The sequence below is a fragment of the Oryx dammah genome, unplaced genomic scaffold, assembly GCF_014754425.2.
Source record: "Oryx dammah isolate SB20612 unplaced genomic scaffold, SCBI_Odam_1.1 HiC_scaffold_18, whole genome shotgun sequence".
NCBI lineage: Eukaryota > Metazoa > Chordata > Mammalia > Artiodactyla > Bovidae > Oryx > Oryx dammah.
Window position 1 is genome coordinate 49,983,671 of NW_024070202.1, and position 9,044 is coordinate 49,992,714.

Below are 9,044 nucleotides of genomic sequence, written 5' to 3' on the forward strand. Positions count from 1 at the left end.
AACAGGGCATGGTTGGCATAAAACAGTGTGAACCAAAGTAGCCCAGCCTCCTTCCATACGTTTGTATTCAGTGGCTACTGTGTTCCTTCCTGGAGAGCCCCAGGGGGAGCTGCTGGTGCAGAGCTGTCTCCGGCCGCATGACTCTCTCCTCCATCTCTTCTCGCTAGCGCCTGGGGCGAGGAGAGGTCCCGTCCCTCATAGCTGCACCTCTGCGTCTTAACCACGCGGGATCGGGAAGGAAAAGAACACTTTGCTCTTAGGACTGACTGCTCCGCGCTGGATGCAGTCTCTGGCTGGAACTGCTAGAGTGAAAACGACAGGAGAGAGGTTGGGTGGGAATGGCACGCCAGCCCTCGGCGCCCTCCCCCCTCGCTCGCAACTGCGCAGGGACGGCCCCCCGGAGCGCGCAGGGGACAGAAGATGCTGCTGCGGGCCAGGTGGCGGGTGGGAGGGGAGGTGACCCGGAGGGGAGGGGAGCGGCTTGCTTACCAACCTGACCCCTCTCCACCCCTCCCAATCCCCTCGCTCCCGGTCCAGAGAGACCCCCTCCGGCGGTGCTTGCTGCCCAGAGTACACAGCTCTGGGAAAAATGACTCCTTGCACAGCGGCACCCGGGTTTCCCCTCTGCGCACGGGCAGATGTGGGCAGGGAATGGCTGGGCTGCTGTATGGCCGGGGACTCGCGCGCTGCGGCGCCCACCCGCACGGCGTGCCCAGTGCCGGGGGCGGTGCGCTGCACAGATGGCGCTCGCCGGGAGATGGATGCTCCGAGCCGGCGGTGACGGCCAGCTCAACACAACATCCCGGAGCGAAGCTGTTGCCAGATCCCACCGGAGGGAGTCTGGGCAGGGAAGGAGCTCTTCTGAGTCAGCCTCAAGCTCCGGCGAGCCAGCCCCAACAAGTCCTAGCCCCGAGAGGCCAGGCGAGGCGCCGGGGCCCCGGGTACCTGCACCTGTAGGGCCGACAAAGCCTTCGGAAAGCCTCCCATCCTATTGCTTTCGGGTGACTCTCCTGTCTCCCATCCTTGGTTCCCCAAGTTCTCTCCAGGCTGGGGAGAGTGGAGGTCGGCTCGCCCCTGAACTCCGGCGATCCGCCCAGGTGTGAGCGCAACCGAACAAAGCCCACGCCCAGCTGTGTCCGCCGGGGCCGGAACGCGCATACGCCCGAGCGCGCCGGCCCCGCACCTGCGCTCCCAGCCCTGCCGGCCCTGCGGCGTGACAGCCCGTGCCCTCCACTTTCCTGCCCAGAAAGCCGCAGTGCCGGCTCCAGCAGTTTCTCCAGGCCCAACGGCCCCCAGAGCCACCTCCAGGCAGGGCTCCCCGGAAAGTGGGGGGCACGGATGCACAAGTTGGCCACAGTCTGGGGAGGTGATGGGGGGCCTGCCGACGCCGCTGCATCTCAGCCTGGCCCGCACCCGGCTCCGGAGGAGAAGGGGGGAGTTGATGACCAGGTTGGCCCTGCCGCAGGCAGAGCTGGCGCGGCTCTAGGAAGCCCGGGTATTCCGGTGTCCCGGTGACAACACGGCCGCCCCCCGCGCCCTCCTCCGTTCCAGCCGTCGCCTGCGAGCGGGACCGAGTATCACTGCCAGCCACGCAAGGAGATACTCACTTTCTTACGCCGCGCCCACCGCGCGGCCCCGAGCGCCGGTGCCTTCAGTCTCCGACGAAGCTGTACCTCCGGCAGCCCTGCGCCGTCCCTTGCCCCCGCGCGGCTCAGCCTCCGACTGCGGCGCGCGTCAGCCGGCGACCCAGGCGAAGCAGGGCTGGCCCGGCGCCCGCGCGCCCCCGCCAATGCGCCCTCCCGGCCCCTCCCCGTGCGCCGCTCTCCCTCCGCCCGCGGGGCCCGCTGCGCGATCCGCCCCCTCCTCGCGCTCCCCCTCCCCTCCGGTCTCCCCCGCCTCTTCCCCTCCCTCCCCAGCTGATGCTGTGGCGAATGGGCTCTGGCCGCCAGCGCCTCCGGGGACTGGGTGGCCCCTCACCTGAGCGGCCGCGCCATCACCAACCCACGTCATTCTGCCAGCGCGTGAGGTGGTGGCTGTCGGGGTGGGGGTGGAGACCCGGGGAGGGCGGGGGCGGGGGCGGGGGCGGGGGGAGCGTCCGGGAACGAAGGTAGCTGGGATCTGGAATTTGGCTACAAAAGATGTACCAGAAAATAATGGGTGGTTTTGAAACACCACTCTCCCGGGCTTAGGTTTCTGTGCGAGGTCTGTGGTCTGCCCCGGCTACACCTTCTTTTAAAGCATTTAATTTCTTCGAAAGTCACCAGTTGAGATGGTTGCAACTGACGTCTTTTTGTTTTGCACCTCTTCTTTCCAAAGAGGGAAGCTTTAGCTGTCTGTTCCCGGGCAGGAGTTGGATCTTCTGGTCCCAGAGAACAGGGTTAGTTCACATTCGCCTATTTTTCAGATTTGAGAGCATTTATGGAGAATTATTTGCAAGGTAAAGAGAGTTACGATTTGCTAAATGAGTAGTATTTTAGCCAACACACTGAGGGCTGCAAGGTTCAGGCTCCGGAGCCCACTCTGAGCTGCATGCTAGCTGATGTCCAAGATCCCTAGCCTGACTCTCAAGCTCCTCAGCAATCTACACAGGTTTGCGGCCTGGCCTCCCTGGGCTTCTTCCCCACCACCAGGCATCACCTCACTTGACCATTTGACCATTTACTGCAGGCGCCAACCCTCCCTCCCCTCTACTGGAGCCTTATTGCCTTCCTCTCGTTTATTTATTTTTAATTTTTTAATATACATTTATTTTAATTGGAGGCTAATTACTTTACAATATTGTGTTGGTTTTGCCATACATCAACATGAATCCACCATGGGTGTACCCGTGTTCCCCATCCTGAACCCCCCTCTCACCTCCCTCCCCATCCCATCCCTCTGGATCATCCCAGTGCACCAGCCCGGAGCACCCTGTCTCATGCCTCGAACCTGGACTGGCAATTCATTTCACATATGATATTATACATGTTTCAATGCCATTCTCCCAAATCATCCCACCCTTGCCCTCTCCCACAGAGTCCATAAGAGTGTTCTATACATCTGTGTCTCTTTTGCTGTCTTGCATACAGGGTTATTGTTACTATTTTTCTAAATTCCATATATATGCATTAGTATACTGTATTGGTGTTTTTCTTTCTGGCTTACTTCACTCTGTATAATAGGCTCCAATTTCATCCACCTCATTAGAACTGATTCAAATGTATTCTTTTTAATGGCTGAATAATACTCCATTGTGTATATGTACCACAGCTTTCTTATCCATTCATCTGCTGATGGACATCTAGGTTGCTTCCATGTCCTGGCTATTATAAACAGTGCTGTGATGAACATTGGATACACGTGTCTCTTTCAATTCTGGTTTCCTCGGTGTGTATGCCCAGCAGTGGGATTGCATTCACCATTGCAACGAAAAGAATAAAATACTTAGGAATATATCTACCTAAGGAAACAAAAGACCTATATATAGAGAATTATAAAACACTGGTGAAAGAAATCAAAGCAGACACTAATAGATGGAGAAATATACTGTGTTCATGGATTAGAAGAATCAATATAGTGAAAATGAGTATACTACCCAAAGCAATCTATAGATTCAATGCACTCCCTCTCTCATTTAATTCAAGAAGACTTTAGTGGAACCCTGCATCCCCTTTCCTCATCCCCAGGCTCCAGGCCCTGTGCAGGGGCAGGATTCAGGAATAAAAAAGGCACGGGGGTCATGCTTCAAGGTCCTGATAACTCCTCTGCTCTACCCTACCTTCAATGTGAACTTGCTACTTCAACCCACTGCACCAGGCATGCCAGTGAGCAGCCTTTTCTTTCTCCTGCTGCTCCATCATTCATCCTCTCTTCCCACCACCAAAGGGTGCTCCAGCCATGTACCCACCTCCTGTTCCTGAAACATCATTATCTCTGGCTAATGGATCTTTTCACAGTTGTTCCCTCAGTCCCATCACTCTTCCAGCCCTGGTCCTTACCCCACCTCCTGGGTACCTCTCACCTCTCCGTAAATTGTCCAAATCCCACTCTGAATTATTCTTTATGAAAAAACAAAAAGAATGTGATTCTTTGATACCCTTACTTAAAAGTCTGGTCTGGCTCTCTATTGCCTGTAAAGTGAACTCCAGTCTTTCTGGCACACTCCCTCACAGTCTGTCCCTAACTTCACTCTCCATCTCCAATGAAAAGAATTTTCGTAACTCTGAGTCTCTGGATGTGAGATTTCTTCCATCTAGAATATTCTTCCATCTTTTTTCATCTGGAAAACTCATGTTCATCCCTCAGAGCCTTGCTCAGTTGCTAGCTCCTCTATGAGGTCTTTCCCAAATCCCTGTTTTATTGTAATAGTACTTGTCACATTTGAGTGACGTTTGCATGTCTGACTCCACAAAATTGAACTTCTTAATGTGGATCATCTGTCTTACTTTTGTGTGACCTTATTTCCCACCCAAACAAATGGAGCCACAGACAATCATGTAACTCATCTCACCATCTCATCATTCCCACCTATGTAAAGGGCTTCAGCCCCTTCACTTCCCTCCTTACCTCAGTAAGTGCCTAGAGTCCCAGGTTGTCCTGCACATCCTTCTGTTTGGTACTTGGAGGATGCTGAAGGAATGAAGACAGGAAGGAATCTCAGGCAAGTGACAGTTTCTCCAAGTATAGTTTACAACAGAATAGCAACACTTAATACTCGGGGTTATTGTTAGGGTCAGTTTAAAGCACTGCACAGTGTCTATGACATAATACATACTTTTCTATTTGAAAAGCAATTGTGTGACCAGACGTCTGTCAGCTAAATACATACTTGAATAAAAAGAACAAAGACGGAAGAGGTGAAAAGTTCTGGAGAAAATGGGAACCATGGTGACGGCAACACAAATTAAGTAATTCTGATACTGCATAATACTTGTAATGGGCTTCCCAGGTGGCACAGTGGTAAAGAATTTGCCTGCCAATGCAGGAGACACAAGAGATGTGGGTTCAATCCCTGGGTCAGGGAAGATCCCCTGGAGCAGGAAATGGCAACCCACTCCAATATGCTTGCGTGGAGAATCCCATGGACAAAGGAGCCTGGCGGGCTACAGTCCATCGGGTTGCAAAGAGTTGGACACAACTGAGCACACACACAATACTTGTAATAATATAAAATGATTACATACTGAATAGTTTTAATTTCCCAGCTTATTCAACTGCTTTGCAGTTCTGCAGGGAGAACCAAACAGCTGTTACATAAAGAGCTGAAATGAAGGGAGGATGAAGGAAAAGAGGAATGGAAAAGGATTAGAAGGATGCCTGAGTGGGCAAAAAGACTCTCCATTTGCTTTGTTTGGCGATGCATAAGGCACTCTGATTTGGCTGCGTATTCGCAGTGATCCATGGACAGAGCAGCCTGGGGGGCTAAAGTCCATGGGGTGACTGTCGGGCACGACTGAGTGACTATCACTTCTGTTTTTGCAGTGATACATACAATACACCTCCTTACCTTAACTGCCACCCCTTATTCCATCCCTAAGCCTCACCCTGTCCTGTATCCCAAGCTTTACTCCATCCTTAAACCCAGTTGAGGGCTGAGAATAACACAAGCCTGGCTGTCCCATCACTTGCTGATAAGAGAATTTTGCTTGGGCCCTGCACTACAGTAAGAATAGTAAGCACTTTACATTTATTAATTTCACCAATCCCACAGCCATCCCAAACAGTGTGTCCTGTTATCATTTCTATTTTAGAAAATGAGGAAAGAGAGGTTAAGTATTAGAGCTTGCATAGGTCACAAAACTAGTGGCCGAGCTGGGATTCCAGCCTGGGCATTCTGGCTCCAGAGGCCACAGCCTAAACCACTGCACTCTGCTGCCTTTCAATGAGAGAGGCACTAAAATTTCAGTTTGTTTCCGTGGATGAACCGGAACCTTAGAGGATTGGAGCAGCTGCATGGGCAGGTCATGGAGCCCCCCAGTGGTACCTGCGGTGAATAAGCTTTTAGTCTTTCTCCTTCCCCACTGTTGCTATCCTGTTTCTCTTTCTTGAAATTCTCCTTCTCCTTTTTTCCTCTTCGACTTTTTTTCTTCCCTGACCTTATTTCTCATCCTTGCTTTCTTAATCCCAAGCCATGCTTCAGGTCTCTCAGAGTGCAAGTGGCTCTGCCCTAAACCCAACATTAAGCTCACCAAAACCTACCTGGGACCCAACACCATCCTGAGCTATGTGGCCGCCAGCAGGTTATTTCCTCTCAGTCAGTTTCCATGCCTGAAATGAAGATGTTGGGCTAGGCTATGTAAGAAAGAAAAAAATACTTTAACGATGTCACTTGATAATTCTGGGGGTAACCAAGAGCATTTCTTCAGCCTGTAGGCTGAACTCTATGTTAAAAGAGGGTGGAATTCTAACAAAAAGTGTTCCATAGTAGTACTGTTGTTGTTCAGTCCATAAGTTGTCTCCGACTCTTTACGACCCCATGAACTGTAGCACACCAGGCTTTCCTGTCCTTCACTACCTCCCAGATTTTGCTGAAACTCATGTCCATTGACTTAGTGATGCCATCCAACCATCTCATCCCTCTGTTGCCCCCTTCTCTTCTTGCCCTCAATCTTTCCCAGTATCAGGGTCTTTCCCAATGAGTCGGCTGTTCGCATCAGGTGACTGAAGTATTGGAGCTTCAGCATCAGTCCTTCCAATGAATATTCTGGGTTAATTTCCTTTAGGATTGACTGGTTTGACTTCTGCTGTCCAAGGGACTCTCAAGAGTCTTCTCCAGCGCCACAATTCAAAAGCATCAATTCTTCAGTGTTCAGCCTTTTTTATGGTCCAACTCTCATATCTGTACATGACTAATGGAAAAACCATAGCTTTGACTATATGGACCTTTGTCAGCAAAGTAATGTCTCTGCTTTTTAATACACTGTCTAGGTTTATCATAGCAATAAGAAATGTGGGTTAAATCTCTGGATCAGGAAGATCCCCTGGAGGAGAGCATGGCAACCCACTCCAGTATTCTTGCCTGGAGAATCCCATGGACAGAGGAGACTGGCAGGCTACAGTCCATAGGGTCATAAAGAGTTGGACACCACTGAAGTGACTTAGCACGCAGCAGAAGTAACATCCCACTGCTTTTGCCAAATCCTTAGTTGCCAGTAGGTCACAATGTTGTTTCCTAAGAGTGGCTTATACCAGTGACATCATTGTTTTCATCTTCTCTGGCTGAGCAGCATGCATTAGGTTTCTGACAGGGATGTGGTGAACTTAGTAACTTTTAAAGCCCTTCTCCAATAAAGCTCCAATCCTTTGGCCACCTGATTCTAAGGGCTGACTCATCGGAAAAGACCTTGACGCTGGGAAAGATTGAGAACAGGAGGAAAAGGGGGTGAAAGAGGATGAGACGGTTGGATGCCATCACCGATTCAATGAACATGAGTTTGAACAAACTCTGGGAGACAGTGAAGGACAGGGAAGCCTGGTGTCCTGTAGTCCATGGGGTCACAAAGAGTCAGACATGACTTACAGAGACTCAACAACAAAAGCCCTTCTATTTGAAAGAGGATTAAAGTCCAATATTTTCAAAAAGCACCAATTGTTACGGTGGGCAGCTTCTAAGATGGCTCCCAGTTAACCCCTCCTCCTGGTGTGTGTGTCCTGGTGTAAAGCCCTCTCCTTGAGTGTAGAAGGCACTGAGTGACTCACTGAACAAATGATTCTGCAGAAGTGGTGGGATGGCATTTCTGGTGCATGCTGCGTAATTTCAGTTGTGTCCAACTCTTTGTGATGCTATTGATTGTAGCCTGCTAGGCTCCTCTGTCCATGGGATTCTCCAGGCAAGAATACTGGAGTGCGGTGCCATACCCTCCTCCATGGGATCTTTCCTGACCCAGGGGTTGAACTTGCATCTCATGTCTCCTGCACTGGCAGATGGGTTCTTTACCGCTCATGCCACCTGAGAAGCCCACTTCTGTTGTTAGGTTACAAAAAAGACTGGCTGCTTCTGTCTTGTTGCCTTCTCTTTCCCTTATTGCTCAGAGGGAAGCCAGCTGCCATGTTGGGAGCTGTCCTATGAGAGGTCCACATCCAGGGAACTGAGGGAGGCCCCTGTGACTGAGGGCATCAGTCCAATGCCTCATGAAGAGCAGAATCCTGCCTTAAACATGAGTGGCCTTGGGAGCAGATCACCCCCCCAGGAGAGCCTGGAGATGACCTCAGCTCAGGCGGACCTGTGACTGCAGCCTAGTGAGAGAGACCCGGAGCTCAAGGGGCCCAGTTAGTGCACCAGCCCGTGGCTTCTCCTCCTCCTCATTTCGCTCGTGTCTGACTCTTTGCAACCCCATGGACTGTAGCTTGCCAGGCTCCTCTGTCCATGGGATTCTCCATGCAGGAATACTGGAGTGGGTTGCTATTTCCTTCTCCAGGAGATCTTCCCAACCCAGAGATTGAACCAGTGTCTCTTATGTCTCTATTGGCAGGCAGGATCTTTACCACTACCAACTGCCACCTGGGAAGCCCCATGGCTTCTCAACCTGCAGCAACTTAAGAGATAGTCAATGTTTCTGGCTTTAAACTGCTAAATGCATCGCTGGTACAGTTGTCCAAGTACATTTCAGAACACTGACTTTGCATCTGACATCACGTTTATTTTCAGGATAATGAAAGTGTTAGTCGCTCAGTCGTGTTTGATGCTTTGCCATGCCATGGACTGTAGCCTGCCAGGCTCCTCTGTCCATGGAATTCTCCAGGCAAGAACATTGGAGTGGGTTGCTATTTCCTACTCCAGGGGATCTTTCCCACCCAGGGATAGAACCCAGGTTTCCTGCATTGCAGGCAGGTTCTTTACTGTCTGAGCCATAGCATTTACATTTTCAGGATAGGAGAGAGGCAGATGAACGAAACGACAGTTGTCATAAGATGCGACATGGTGCCGAGTTAAGAAGCAACTGTGGAAAACAGATGAGATATCAGTGTGACTTGGCTGAGGCTAATCTCTGACTTCCATGCCCCGGAGTCACACTTTGCTCCTACAGCCAAGCCTGGGATTGGCCATCAAGGTACCCACCAGCCCT

General features: G+C 51.2%; 1 long non-coding RNA gene across 1 annotated transcript in view; it reads right to left on the bottom strand.

Annotated features, from left to right (window-relative positions):
• LOC120878195 overlaps nt 1–1,699 on the bottom strand; it is a 147,704-nt gene extending 146,005 nt beyond the window's left edge. Inside the window, exon 1 of the long non-coding RNA XR_005724486.1 lies at nt 1,608–1,699. This is a non-coding gene — a long non-coding RNA (uncharacterized LOC120878195). The remainder of the gene's footprint in view (nt 1–1,607) is intronic.
• Between the last annotated feature and the right edge of the window lie 7,345 nt (nt 1,700–9,044).